At 43.8% G+C, this 15,204-nt stretch overlaps 1 long non-coding RNA gene across 1 annotated transcript in view; it reads right to left on the bottom strand.

Annotated features, from left to right (window-relative positions):
* Positions 1 to 4,795: 4,795 nt before the first annotated feature.
* Positions 4,796 to 15,204, bottom strand: part of LOC146770468 (uncharacterized) — a 48,102-nt gene continuing 37,693 nt past the window's right edge. Inside the window, exon 2 of the long non-coding RNA XR_014975670.1 lies at positions 4,796 to 4,865. This is a non-coding gene — a long non-coding RNA (uncharacterized LOC146770468). The remainder of the gene's footprint in view (positions 4,866 to 15,204) is intronic.

Genomic DNA, 15,204 nt, shown 5'->3' with positions numbered 1-15,204 from the left:
TTAAACACTGTTTGTTGTGTTAGCCAAAAGCCTGAACAGAACAGCCTTCTTTTTTTCTCCTCAAAGATCAAAGACGATCTATTTCCCCTCACACCCCCTCCTCCACCACCACCAGCTAAAAGAGGGAGAAAAGACAGGATCTTAGCATGCTTTGGCTAGTCTTGTTCAAGCAAACAGTCGCGAGTCTTGAGTTTGATCAGTGGCCATTTCAGGAGGCACGCTGTCAAGATACAATCTGCTCTCCCAAGCTTCACCGCGTAATCTAGAAAGGCAAAAACTGACATTTTCGTATGGTCCAATTCTTCCTGAATTAAAGCATTATAGCTCCCCAGGACCAAGCTTTATGAAACCATACGGATGAACGTCGAACCTGCGCAGCTTCCAGCTGGTGCCAATTAAGCGCTTTAAAGAGTATTAGAAACAAGCACACGCTAAAAGTTTTTTAAAAAAGTGTCGGCAAAAGTGAAAGTTTCACTTGCGGGAGCGAGCAGCGCCAGGAGCGATAATTTCTACCATATGGCACCGCTCGCTCCCGCAAGTGAATCGCCAGACGTGCACGGGTTGCCATTGAAGGCAATGGAACGCGTGCACGTTTCTGGCTGAAAAGCTAAAGCGATTGCTAAAGGTCTTTTTGCCTAAGCAGCGCATACGCGCTGCGTAGGCGAGACCTAATAAAAATCAAACAGTAATGATGTGATCTTGCATAGAAGTGACTCTGGACTCTACACTGCCAGTGGAAGCAGTTTTTCCTCCAGCCAGTTGAGCCTTTGCACCTCGCAGCTTGAGAAGGACGCCCTTCATATATAAACTGTATATTTAGAGTTAAATTTAAGACAACCAATCGCTCAACAATAAGAGTAATAAAAGAGTTGTTTGACTCACAGGACTAGAAAATGGCCAAGAGGGCCTTCTCAACAGTGTACAGACAGGAAGAACGTGTGCTGAGGATCAAACTACATTGACTCAAGGTGAACGCCTTTCATAGCTCCGAAAATAGATCGGAAATAGATAACTGCCCAAGTTACCAAAAGCAAGGCCTTTCTTTGCCCATGCCATAAAGAGTAGCTGACAATCAGGAGGAGAAACTTGGTAGTAGTGGCTCAAATACACATTGGGGCAGGGGTCTTCAAACGGGGGCATTGGACGGCTCACTGGGGGGCCCTCAAGTGATCGGGGGGGTCTGAGGGGGAGCAGGCTCTAGACAACACTGCTTTGATTCCAGCAGAAAAAACATGAGCGGCAGTAATGAGCCATCAATAACATCTTTTGTCATTTATATCCTGGCTAGGCGAAGGTGTCAAAAGGGAAGGGACTCCAAATATTCTTCAAAACCCACACCCGATTTCTAATAATCACACTGTGGATACTTTTATATGTTTGTAAGGCCTGACTGACCAGAATACTATGTTTGGCAATCATTTCTTTTATTGCATTTTAAAAATGTTTACAGACCTCAACAGCAATATTTAAATAAGTCTAGACATTTAAACATTGTCAATTTAATAGAATTGTGAAATGTGATTTTGTTTGGGTGGGGGGGGTGGGGGGGGGCATAGGTCCAGCTGAAACACATCCTCAAGTTACTCTTTGGTTGGCAAGTAGGGCAATATTCTTGATCAAGTGACTAAGTGAGCATGGGCTGATGGGCGTACCTATTAAGTACAGTGATGGAATTCGAGAATAGCGACCAAGTACAAGGCATGGCTGATGGACACTAAGCAGATAATCCGCTACTCAATGATAAGTTTCTCACTATCAGAGCATTTACTAAACTGAAACTTACTCCTACATAGTGAGCAGATGCAAAACCTGCCAACAAATGATCTATCCTCAGAAAACAGTAACAACTCAAGGTACCCTCAACTGCAAATTAGCAAGCACTAATTTTATACAAAGCAGAAAGTGTCCAAGACAAATATATGTCAGAGGCTAAACAGACTGCATATCAGGCTAAACACATTAAACCCTAATGCAATGTAACACATGCATAATTGTGTGTTTCTCAACTAATTTAGCCTCATGGAAAACTAATTCTCAATGCTATTACTGAAAAGTAATATGTAAAACAAGCAGCCATAAACATTAGCTTCCTCTTATAGGTGACTTCACACACCAAAAAAGGGAAAAGAATAAACTTGGTCTGTAATATTTCAACCATGGACAGCACAGAAAAAGTAATGCTTTGATAGGTGACTCCACAATAATTTCAATATTCAAACATACTTTTAAACAATATTTTTTGAGACCCATACTTAACAAGCATTGAAAATGCAATAGGCCGCGCTTTTTATTAAGTTCAAGTCATTTGCTTTGATATATAATACCATTAGCAAAGCAAATGGCTTTGTCTTAATAAAAGGCGAGGCCTATTGCATTTTCAATGCTTGATTTTAATGTGTTAAATGAGTGAGAAATGTTAGTGCGCGCTCTTCTCTTTCACCCAAGATGGCGGCGACATTTACCCAGTACACCTTCCGGTCCTTCTTTTGTTTCTATCCAGTCTTAATACGTACGACATAGTGGAAAGGCTAAGGTTTATGCAAAGAGAGCTTCCCAGAATATCTCGAAAAAGATACGCCCTTAAAAAAAGCCCGAATGACTTTAGTTCTATATATAAGTTCAATATTTTAACTATACTCATTTGAATGATTGTAAACAGGAACAAGGACGATATTTTACAAATATTATTTATAAGTTGCTCGAACTGTACTTTTCGCAAAACAGCGTCTGCCTTTATGTTACAAACAAGGGCTTTATTTATATTGGACTTAGTCTTTCATAACCTTGTTGTTAACTGCAAACAAAGACAATGGAACATCGAGAAAGATAGGTAGGTGTCATGCCTTTCGAGCTATCGGACGAAATTAATGAGGAATTATGGTTTAGCCCTTTCCATTGGCTGGCAACTGGGATTATGCGAGTTTGCTGTGCGGCATTTTTCGCATAAGTACCAGTGGAAGGTACTGGATCTGGTAGAGGTATAGGAGTCTGATAATTTATAGGAAATTGGACGAGCAGAGCCAGGACCCCGCTTTACTTACTCTAAGAGCCCAAGGACCAAAAAAAAAATAATGCGTTTAGCTGAACGGCCAGAGCTGCCGATTTTCAAGCTTGGGAACCACATAGCTGCCAAGGTTTCAGATTGCCATGTCACGGCATCTCATGAGGGCCACCTGCAGCTGAAAGTGCCCTACATGCTTTCTTCGATGAAGGCAGGCTGTCTGACTCTATGGTATAATAAACACACTCAAGTGGCTAGTGTTACAGTCTAACCTTACTTCAACTTTGCCACCGCGACAATTGAGGGTTTGCCGCCCGCCTCCTGAGTCCTGGCTGCTGCAAGCAACGGTCACACTCCATCTCTCCCTCGTCTCTGAGGCAATTGAATTTGCGAGGGGGGGGGTTGCAATGATTTTAATACTGCAGCACAGCTGAGCCACGACACGGATGCAAGCACATAGGCCGCACTGCGAGTACTATGATTGCCATGCCGCAAACTAGCCAGCCACCCTCCCACAACAAACTTCGGCACTGCAGCAAGACGTGACGCCGTCCCTGTGGCGCCAGAGACTGTACCACACAACTGGCCTGGGTTCTATCATATGGTAGTTGCCATTGGGCACTACCTCGACATGACGTCACCCCACAGCTTCCAACGCATCTGTCCGGCTGCCGGCCTCCCCCGAGGGGCGGCGCTAGCCTACGGGAGCCTGATGATCATGGCGCTGCTGCCCATCTTCTACGGAGACCTGCGGAGCATGACCTGCGCCAAGAGCAAGGTATGGAGCTTAGAGGGGTATGGTGTATGTAGGAAGAGAGTGAATTGGCCATGTGTGTGCAGGAGATAAATGAAAGGATAGTCTTTTTCTCTTTTAGAGCAGTCCCAGTTGGACTGGCTCGCGAGCTGTCCCAGTTGGACTGACTCAAATGACTGGTTTCTTATCTTTATTGGGCCATGTGTTTGGCCCCATAAAGATAAGAAAACCTTTTACGCCAGCAGTAAGTCGGGGCAGCCAGTCCAACTGGGACGGCTCTAAAAGAGAAAAGTGTACGTCACGAGACGCTCCTTTCCAATGGCTGGCCACCGTTTAGCATAAACGGTGACGCCAGCCAATGGAAAGGAGGGGTGGGGCTTAAAGCCCACTAGAGAAATCTAACCAAAACATTCAATCTCGCCAGCGAGACTGCGCATGTCTGCGCAGTCTTACACCAGGCGAGACCTAATAAAGGGACTTTTGACTTTGTATCGATCACTAAAACATTTATTTAGGCAAGACATGCTGCAACAGCTACAAGAATCTTGATAAACCTATGTGTTACTAGGGCATTAAGTTATTTTGCTGAAGCAGGAGGATATATGCCAGTTTCTAGCCAATACATTTACTTACAATTTTTACAGTTACCAAATAAGATCCAAAGGTGGTAATGTGGTCTTAAAAGCTACACCACTTTTTTTCGCTCATCTTGTCGAACCGTTAAAAGGGTTGTAGATTAGTAAAACAAACCCTTACATTCAAACAATGCATTACTTACTTGCTATAACCAATGACCAAGGTTGCATTCAAACTGGTAGCAAGACAGTCCGGATGCAAGTTTGGGGTAGAGTATAGACGAAGTTACTTTGAACAGCTTGAAAACATGTTCAAATGGAAGACAACCCACAGATATGGGAGTGCTTCCACTAATCGACAATATGCTGAATAATTACATTCTTGTACTTCGACGAGCAATAGCATTTTTTAACCTACAGCAACATATTTTATAGAGTAGATATTAAAAATATGAAAATTCTGTACCTGAATAGAAACACCAAAGTTGTTACCATCTTCTATTCTTGGAATGAGAAGCTGAACCCACATTTTAACCTAAATAATAAAAACCACAGAACATATTTTGCAGGTTTATGAAGTTCTTCGCCAACTGGAGAATTTAAGACCATTTGAAATTAAGACTTTCACAAATGAATGGCTACTGTGATACAGCTCAAACAATAGCAAAGAAAAAGCAAGACAAACAAATTGGCACGTTAAATGAATTGGAACACACAGGTAGCTCAAACGTCCAAGAAAGTTAGTCTCTTTTCATAACTCAACCAAGTTTTCTTAACACCTACCCTGATAAAATGCGCAAATACCTGAGAGCACTCAGCCCTCGACTACAAGATAATTCTGCCGAGATAGATCAGCACATCTGTTAACGTGGACAGAGCCAGAGGACACACACTGAGCTTCAGGGATAACAGCTCTTAAAAACGCATACCTTAATGCTGAGAAAATGACTATCCCTGAATACTTCCGGATGAGAGCCAATTCCTCATAACTGTTCCATCTCATGATAAGAAGCAGAGGGAACATACCAAACTCTGTAGCAAGGAGGGTCCTCAGAATGTACCCCTAAGAGGGCAACCTCCTCAAGTAGCTGCCAGCTGCACTATGGTTAACACCTTGGGCATTTAAAGAAATGACTGTTTCTACCCAATATTAGGCTCAGTCCCCTCTCTCAATCGGCTCAAGACTCCAGCCATCTTTTACAACTGCAAATAAATGTGCAAATGAAATTATGAAGCATGGATAAGGGGCTTGGTGCACTGCACACCAATCTTCAACTGAGTTTCAAAAAATGGCAACCCAATGCAAACTTCTATGCTAATGGTACCCAACACCCGATAGACAATCGATAAATGTTAGGACACTCAAATTTGTAGAGCTTACACCTTTCTGGTTTCTTTGGATTATGAGCTCACATATGAAGAATATAAAGTATTGAGATGGAGGATAAGAAATAGTTTTGGAAACCACAAACTATTTAGCAGTTTTCAGAACTTTAGTAGGTAGTAAATAAGGAATTAAATTACACAAAAAATGCAAACAAATATCATGTACATTGAGTAAAGCGCATGTCCACCCATAGTTGGCGCTGAAATACAGATTGTTATCCAACTCAATGGTACATATATAGCATGGATCCAAATGGATGAAAGGCTATATGAAAGGTGAACCCACCGGAATTCGGACACATGACCACGAGGAGGAGCAGCAGTCACAGCAATGCACATAATAGAGGACTGAGCCGCCGGACCTGGCTAAGCAGAGGATGGCATCCATCTTGGAATAAAAGAACTTGTAGATCAGAGGACCAGAAGGAAAACTACTGTATGTCATTCGAATTTGCTAGGATAGTAAGAAAAAATGCGAAGGGACCCCTCCAACCACAACAAGATTAATTCACTCTTCCACCACAAGGTGTGGAAGAAAAAAAAAAGACCAAGCGAAAAAGATAAACAGATAACCCAGGCAAGGAAAACCGAGCCTGAAGGGGAGTAGAAAGAAATTCTACACAGAAACACCAAACAGTCAGAATGCAAACCCCCAAGGTACTCTAAAACTTGGGAACAAAAAGCACATGAGGGTCCCTGCCTTGATTAGGAGCAAAAAAGAACCACCACCAGAACCAATCCACCTAACCTATGGAGGGGACGTTCTTAGAGAAAGAGCATAGACCAAAGGATGAATAAGTAGTTCTTTCGTGGCAAAAAGCTCTCACCCAGTTTCCTTTTCTCTTTTTTTTTGGTAACGAAAAGAAATGGATCTGGAGACGGAAAATGTAATCATACCAGACCAAAACAACTCCGCACCACGCAGGTGTAGAGGCCAGGGTAAGCCATATATAGCCATAAAAGCAATAATGTAAACATGTAAAAACTTAAACACTGTCCTACTAATATGCAGGTAAATTATATCATAGCCCAAAGGGAACCCGTGAACACACTAAGACATACAGAGATGAAACAAGCTCTGAGTACCAAGCGATAAGTGAAAAAGTGGATCGCCCCTCCAAGAACAGTGCAGGGGACTTGAATGAAAAGTCAACATTGCCTGTTTGAAGTATCCCAACAAGCACGTACTCCCCAAGGGAAATAGACATGAAAGCACGATTGTCAAACAAGCATGTACAAAACATGAGACCTAAAAGGTCAAGATTAAGAAAACAAATTGTCCCGGAAACTACCCAACGGGATATCCAGGTGGACTAATCACCCCCAAGACAGATAAGGGAAAGCAATTCTCACCGGAAGGCCAAAAAGGGTACATAAATATAAAGATCACAGGTTCATACAATGATCTCGCAACGGCCATGAGGCATAGAGGATAACAGAACATAATAGAAAGGGAATAGCACCAGGAAAGTCCAGGCTGACTCCCATTCGAGTAACAACGAAACCGACCCTGCTGAGCTTCCGAATCGGACAAGAGCAGGCACTTCAGGGCAGTTGTGCAGTAGGCAACAAAAGTCTCCATGAAGACTGCCAGATCCAACCACTAGCCAGAAGAGGTAGCATAACGCAATACTGGTGCACGTGACCAAAGGCCACAAGATGGAACATCCTGCACGGAACATCCTGCATCCCAAGGAGTAGAGCGATTACCGAAAGGAGGAATTTAACCAGATGTAATAAGGAAAATGCTACTTACCCAGTATGCATCTGTTCTTGGCAAGTACAGCTGTAGAGTCATATGCTGTGCATGGATGTTTGGAAAAGACTTCTTCAAAGAAAAAAAAAGTGCAGTCACGAGTTAGGTGATACCTTTCGGTGATAGTGCACACGGGCATCAACTTCATTGTTAGATTGTTTTCCCTCCGTGGGTGATAATGGAGTTAGTAAGAGTAGTAGAAGAAGATTTACATGAATGCATGCATCTAAGTAAGATGTTACTGCAACAAGTGTAGGTACCCGGGGAGGCGGGTGGGCGCATAGGACTCTACAGCTCTATATGCCAAGAACAGATGCATACTGGGTAAGTAGCATTTTCCGATTGAGGCATGTGAGCTGTAGAGCATCTGCTGTGCATAGACTACATAGCAGTTATCTCCCAAAGTGGTGGCTAACCTGTATCTGTTGCAGTGGTCTGAAATGGAGTATGTAAAACTGCCTGGCCCACTCTAGCTTGTTGTCTTGCTAACACATCTACACAATAGTGTTTTGTGAATGTGTGAGGTGTAGACCACATTGCAGCTTTGCATATGTCATCTATGGGTATATTTCCTAAGAATGCCATAGAGCCCTCAGTTTGCGTGTAGTGTGCTCTAGGAGGAACTGTTAACATGTGTTTTGCTTTTGCATAGCATATTTGAATGCACTTAACTATTCACCTTGCAATACTTCATTTTGATATGGGATTGCCTTTGTGTGGTGGAGCAAAAGCGACAAATAGTTGATTCGTGTTACGGAAAGTTCTGAGTGATGTGATACCAACGAGGAAAGCAACTTTCCATGTAAGATGTTGCTTCTGTACAAAACATTATATGTTATTTGTTACATCTACATCAAGCGGGTTATGTGGTTATTACAGTACATCACAAACCGCTTCCAATTTGCTGCATAGCAGGCGCTTGTGGTAGGACGTCTAGCCTCTTTGATAATATTCATACAGTCTGGCGGTAGATTAAGATAGCCAAACACGGACTTCAGAAGCTAGATAGCCAGATTGAATTGACTGGGGTCTGGATGTCTTATGTCTCCATGGCTCTGTGTCAGGAGATTGGGTGTAAGTAGTAGTTTTTGGTGAGGAACTACTGAGAGTTCCAATAGGGTTGAGAACCAAGGTTGACTTGCCCATGTAGGAGCAACTAGGATTAGTGCGAGGGACATCTGTTTGAGTTTCCGAACCACTAATGGAATGAGTCTAAAGCAAACTCTCTGCGATTTGCTCACCGTTCATTTCGTTTTTTAATCTGCACATCTTGTTATTATTTTGGGAAAGAAACTGTTTTTAAAATGCAACATTGAAATTGATTTGTTGCGCCGAAACTAGCATTTCCGGGGTTGTAACTAGGTTACTCCCTTCATTGCCATCTTATTCAATAGGAGGGCGGGACGTCAGCTGGGAGGGGGCAGAGCCCCGGCGCCAGTACAGGCTTTCAATTCGTGCCTGGGGCGCGAGCGCTCGTCTAAAGCAGACTCTCTGTGACTTTCTCACCGTTCATTTCGTTTTTTAATCTGCACATCTTGTTATTATTTTGGGAAAGAAACTGTTTTTAAAATGGAATATTGAAATTGATTCGTTGCGCCGAAACTAGCATTTCCGGGGTTGTAACTAGGTTACTCCCTTCATTGGCATCTTATCCAACAGGAGGGCGGGACATCAGCTGGGAGGGGAGGAGCCCTGACGCCGGTATGGGCTTTAAATTCATGCCTGGGGCGCGAGCGCACAGCGGACGCGCCCAAGTCAAAGCCCGTCTGCGCCAGACCGGGGCATGGGGCAGGTTACTACTGCCCAGAAGTACAGTTACTCTGCGGCCAGTCTTATAAACATGGCTCCTAAAATACCACAGTCACGTGGGGAGCGTCGAGTAAACGCTCCACTCCCAGACGCACAGCGTAAAGTGGATCACAGATCCGACCAATGATAATCCGTTTAACCATATTCAAAATTAGTCCTGTTTAGTCCATGAGTCAATCACTTTCTTCGTCCCATAATTCATCTCCACATATATAACATTATGTATTTTGGAAACTTCGCGTATTCACACGTGCCCATCCGGACTTCTTGAAGAATACGATCCAAACACAAAAAGTAGTTCAGAGCAGCATTTCTTTATTAGGAACCCAATGCATTTCGGGCTTATTCCCAGCCCTTCGTCAGGGGTAACTGTGAATCAACAATTTTAGAAAACACATAATTACAAAATTATTCTTTATCAAATCTAATAATATGTCTCTGAATTTTCATCTTGCGCAATGCAACATATGATGTTAAATCATTCAGTGAAAAAATTAATTTCACTTTAATATGAAAAATGCAACAAAGTACCAAAACCAAGTACTTAATCCCCACGACTAAAAAAGTAGTTTATAAAATATTAATTCCCCCCCCCCCCTCAAGTGAACATAACAATCAAAAATACAATGTAATGTAACATATATCGTCCCATGATTCTTCTGATATCAGACTTTCAAGCGTTACCTCTAGCAACGTACCTTCTAGCACCTTCCTATGCGCACTGGTTGGATCACAATATCCTCGCACCTCTAATTAAGCTACCCATTTAAACATTGCTCTTATGGATGTCCTAACACTTTCTTATTTTGATCTTATTTTATTCTTACGCGCTGTAACCTGATCTATATTTCTCTACTCGCAAGTGTGGTACGTTTCTAAAAACTTTTTTAATCTTACATTATTTACATAAAGTTCCTACCACTATGATCTGCGCACCAAACTGCGCGCGTACCTGCTTATTCCATAATGTCCTAACCGCTCGGTCTGTATCACAGGCGATTTTCATCTCCCATATGGCGGGCCTTCCATTGCATCTCTTTTTTTTAACCTACTCTTGCTCCGCCCCCTCATTTGTGGACTTATAAGTCACCCAACCCCCAAACAGTGAATTCCACAACTGCAATACCCATGATGCATTTTTCTTATGATCCTAAAATACCACAATCACTTGAAACCGATTTAGTACAAAAATTGCAGAGGCTGGAGATATTACATCCTAATCCCAGACCTTACATCCTCGCCGCAGCTATGGATGAACAAACCACAAGATCAATCAACCTGCCCATATCTGTAATGAATTCTGCTAAAAACAAACGGCGATTCCAAGATCTTAATGTGATGCATCTTAGTACGCGCTCTATGGTTAAGCATCAACTTGAAATTTTTCATATGTTAACTACTTTCTCCCCTGATCTGCTATTTTTGACTGAAACATGGCTTACGGAGGAATCCTCTCCAAAGATCCTTAAAGCCCTTCCGGAAGACTATCTGCTTTATCATACCAACAGGTTGCCTGGAAAAAGAGGAGGTGGAGTGGCGGTGGTAATAAAGAAAGCTTTACATGTCTCCACTATGCCTCACCTTGATCTGCAATCTGTCGACTCATTGGTAATTTAATTGGACCTACTCAATAGTACCCTCTTGTGTGTGATATTATATAGACAACCTAAATCTATGCCTAATTTCCCCAAAGCTCTAGCTAATCATATTGCGTCCCTGTCGACAGACTACGGCAAAGTTTTGGTCGCAGGTGATCTGAACTATTGGCCTAATGAAGCAGATGAGGGAACTTTGTCAAAGGAACTTGCGGAGCTGCTTACCAGCCTTAATTTCATTCAACATGTTCTCACCCCCAAGCATAAAGGAGGCCACACCCTTGATCAAGTATGGTCTACCAATGTTACTGTACACAAGATGATTATTCAACCTTGTGTTTGGTCAGATCATTATATTATTAGTTTTACATTAAACAATTTGCTACTATCAGAACAGTCATCTTCCTCAAAAACATTGTTTATGCAGGAGAGTAGGATCTGCACTTGTGTTGCCCCCACTTTTTTTTCTGATGTTTACACTGGTTTCTGGCTATAGATTGGCTGGGTCCCTGCTAATCAGGGCCCCAGCCTCTCTGTTCTCTCTAAACAACTTGGAGCGCATATTAGATGCACTAGTGATTGGATACTGTGGTACCTTATGAGCCCCTAGTATATGGTACCTTAGGTACCAAGGGCATAGGTACTTCACAGGCCTACCAGGGGCTGAAGCATGTATTATGCCACCCCTGTGAGGCCGACTAAATCTGATACCACAGGCCTGCTACTGCAGCCTGGGTGAAGTGATGTTAGCACTCCTCACTGAGGTATAGGTTCCCTATATCTCACCTTACACACACATATATAAACCTATCAGTCACCCCTAAGGCAGGCCCTATCAATCCTGAGGGCAGGGTGCTTGGTTTCCATGTGAGGGGGTGCCTCTGCCTGAGCAGGGCCCCTCTGCAGCTCTCAGAGTCCATTCTCTGTAGCGGTTTGTGGATGCGGTTAAATCATATACTCTTAAGAGCATTATAACCTAGCGGTAAATGCTAACTTTGGGATGGCAGCATCAAAACATGTCATGTTTGGTGTCAAACACTTTGGAATCATACCCCCACACCAGTAACTGGTGTGGGAGTATGATCCCACCCTTCTAGAGGGATAGACATGTACTCACTGTGGAAACACGGTAGAATCCTGAAGTGCCCTGGCATCACAAAATGGATGCCACCAGCACAGACACTGGGCTGCCCTCCTGCTGCTGACCTAAACTCGCAGTGGAGGAGGCCCTACAATAGGCATCCTGTCACAGGGAGGTGTAACCACCTTCCAGACAGGATTTAGTGTATTGGGGCTGGGTGGGTGCACTCCTAGAGTGCTTTGAAGTCCCGCACTGGGGAACAGTAGGCTCCTCTGTGCATATGCCAGCTCAAACCGGTTCATGGGCTACCAGCCCCAGCTCTGGCGCGAAACTGGACAAAGGGAAGTGGGTGTAGCCACCCACTCCCCTGACCCTCCCATAGGAGTGGTCATAGAGCTAGTCCCTCCCTTCCTTGTAGTATAAGTTAGGGAACCCTTGCCATTGCAAACTAGATATCCCTGGACGATGCTCTGAAAGAAGAATCCTGGACCTTTGATGTTCCACTACCTTTGGAAGACTCAAGAATCTCCCTTGGAGTCAAGGAGTGACTCCCCTGCTTGGCAGGCACCAAAACTTTGCATCAATGGTCGCAAACTTTCCCGCTCCCGCCGGAGTCCGAAGTCCCTGCAGCCCCAGAAGTAGATTTCCTGACTTCTCGAAGGCCATTGTGAGTCCCCAGCGAAGCTGAGGTGGGTGGACCCCACGAATGATGAGGAACAGCAATACCCGGGTACCGTGCACTATGTCAAGTGCAACCTCTTCACGACGTTCTACGAACTTGTGTTTTGGACCACGTGTGGCCCAAGCCTCCAGCAGGATTTCCTCTGAAAATCAGAGGCCTTGTCCTGAGTGACCGTGGGCTCCTGGTGAGTGAATCCTCCCGAGGCGTCTTCACGATCCCTTGCCGGTTGGCTTGTGGGTCCCCTGAAGACTTTTCTACAGAACCAAAGGGCTCCCCTCGTTGCTCCAGGCCTGCCCTGACTTACCCTTGCCGGGTGAGTCCCTCAGACCTTGCTGGTCTGCACCGCTGACTTTCTTCACTTTCCACAAGACTTGCTGTTGCCAAGGCTTGTTGGCTCCAATCCGGTTGCCGACACCTCAGTAAGCTGCCGACTTTGTGGGAAACTCTGAATCCAGCTCCTGGTCATCGTCGACGCCTCCTGAACCTCATGGCTGAAGAGTCAAGACACCCGTGATCACCTGAAATCACCAGACTACTGTGAGCATCCAGCTTCCTGGCCCCGGGTCACTGGCAAGTGACTTTGAACACGGTCTCCTCTGCTTTCAGGTCTTCTTTCTTCAGAATCCAGCCTTGGATTCCAATGGACACTTCTGCTGTCTTCACAAGCAGCAAGTCTTCTTTGGCTCCCATTGAAAACGACGCAGTGACCCGACACCAAAAGACACCTAGGCACCTGGCTTCCCTGGGTGAGGTAACTCGAGTACTCCAGTGCTCCTGTGTGTGTTGGCTCTAGAACTACTTACCCTGTAAGTGACTTGCTTGTAGACTCTCCCGAAGTAGCCTAAAACTTTAAAATTCCAACCGCGATTTGCTCCATTGAAGTCTATTGGGATCCGCGGCTGTGTTCTCACACTGCATGCATCTCCCGTGGGTCCTTTACTTACCTGCCTTGGGTGGATTAGTGGGGCCCCAGCGCTTCTGAAGACCTTAGGCCTTCTCCCTTCTCAAGTCGTTCTTCTTATACCTCTTTTTTAGTATATGGTCTGGTACGCCCCTAGGGCCCCAGCCATATAAGTGCTTAATTTATTGTGAAATGTTGGTTTGTGCATATGTCCTTGACTTCTAATCTCATTAAGAGATTAGTAGAGTGTGTCTAGTAATAAATACATATATATTTTATATGTATATACCTGTGTGGTGTCCTTTCATTTAGTGATTCAAGAGATAAGGTAAAACAAGCTGCTTTACATTCCTCTGAGACTTAGCCTGAAGGCTGCTCTCCACAGCTGCCACTAGGATAGCTTTCTTTAAAAGGTTGTCTTAAACCTATCTACCTTAAGAGTCGAATTGTACTGGTGCAAGGTGGCCACTTTAACTAGTGACCAGCATATACAAGGCCAACTTCTCACAGTTTAGAAACTGGAACCGGGTTGATTTGAATGCTCTCTTGGATACTCTTTCCTCTGAGCAACCATCTTTTAATGGAGATCTAGATAGTAGGGAAAGAGATTACTGAATGGCAGAAGAAGGAGTTTAACATCTATGCTCCCGCTCAGATTAAACACTCTCGCCTTAGGCAACATGAAGCGTCCAAATGGTTTACTAAAGAGCTGGAAGTCCTTGAAACTTCAAGTTCGTCAGGCTGAACGTATATGGCGGAAAACATACTCCATAGAGGTCAAAACTAAGTACTTAGCAGAACTAAAAGAATACAAAATAGCGATTTTAGACGCAAAAAGAGCTATTTTCACTACCAGAGTACTTGAATCTGAGAATAGCTCCAAGGAAATCTTTAAGATTGTGAAAGAACTTTCCAATTCTAGTCGCGTGGCTCCATCTATCAAAGCCACCCAGGAACTCTGTAATGACCTGAACTCTTTTTCCATTGAAAAAATAAAAATAATTCAGACCTCCATTGTCTGTAATCATGTCATAGAAGACAGTAAGGTTCCCTCTAATCTCTCCTCACTTGATATCTTTCCTTTGTTATAGGAAAAACTTTTTAGAATTGGTTGCGAAGGTTAAATCTGGCTCTCCTAAGGAGGAATGCCCTATTAATATAAAGAAAGCAATTTTTCAGGCTTTCCCTGACCTCTTTCTTGAGTTACTCAATCTCTCATTGTCGCAGGGTATCGTACCATCGGCCTTTAAGGAAGTGGTAGGCATTCCACTTAAAAAAAAAAAAAATACGGCTTAGATGTTAATAAATTGGAAAACTACCGACCTATTTCATTACTTCAGTTTCCAGCAAAACTGCTTGAAACTCATGTGGCATCCTGTCTCAGTTCCTTTTTGGAAGATTCTAAGTTTCTGAACATTTATCAGGCAGGTTTCCGCCCCGCTCACTCTACAGAATCTGTGATCATATCTGTCCTGGATGATCTCAAAGGACAGGCTGACACGGATCATAATCAGGCTTTAATCCTCCTCGACCTGTCCGCGGCATTTGACACCGTGAACCACACAATTTTGTTGGATCGCATCGCCGCGGCAGGTCTTGGAGGGCTGGCACTTTACTGGTTTGGGTCCTTTTTAGGAAACCGTAAACAATCAGTGTGGCTGTGG

This window comes from Triturus cristatus, unplaced genomic scaffold (genome assembly GCF_964204655.1).
Source record: "Triturus cristatus unplaced genomic scaffold, aTriCri1.1 SCAFFOLD_515, whole genome shotgun sequence".
Lineage (NCBI taxonomy): Eukaryota > Metazoa > Chordata > Amphibia > Caudata > Salamandridae > Triturus > Triturus cristatus.
The sequence above is the reverse complement of the archived record's forward strand: the minus strand, read 5'-3'. Positions and strand labels throughout refer to the sequence as shown.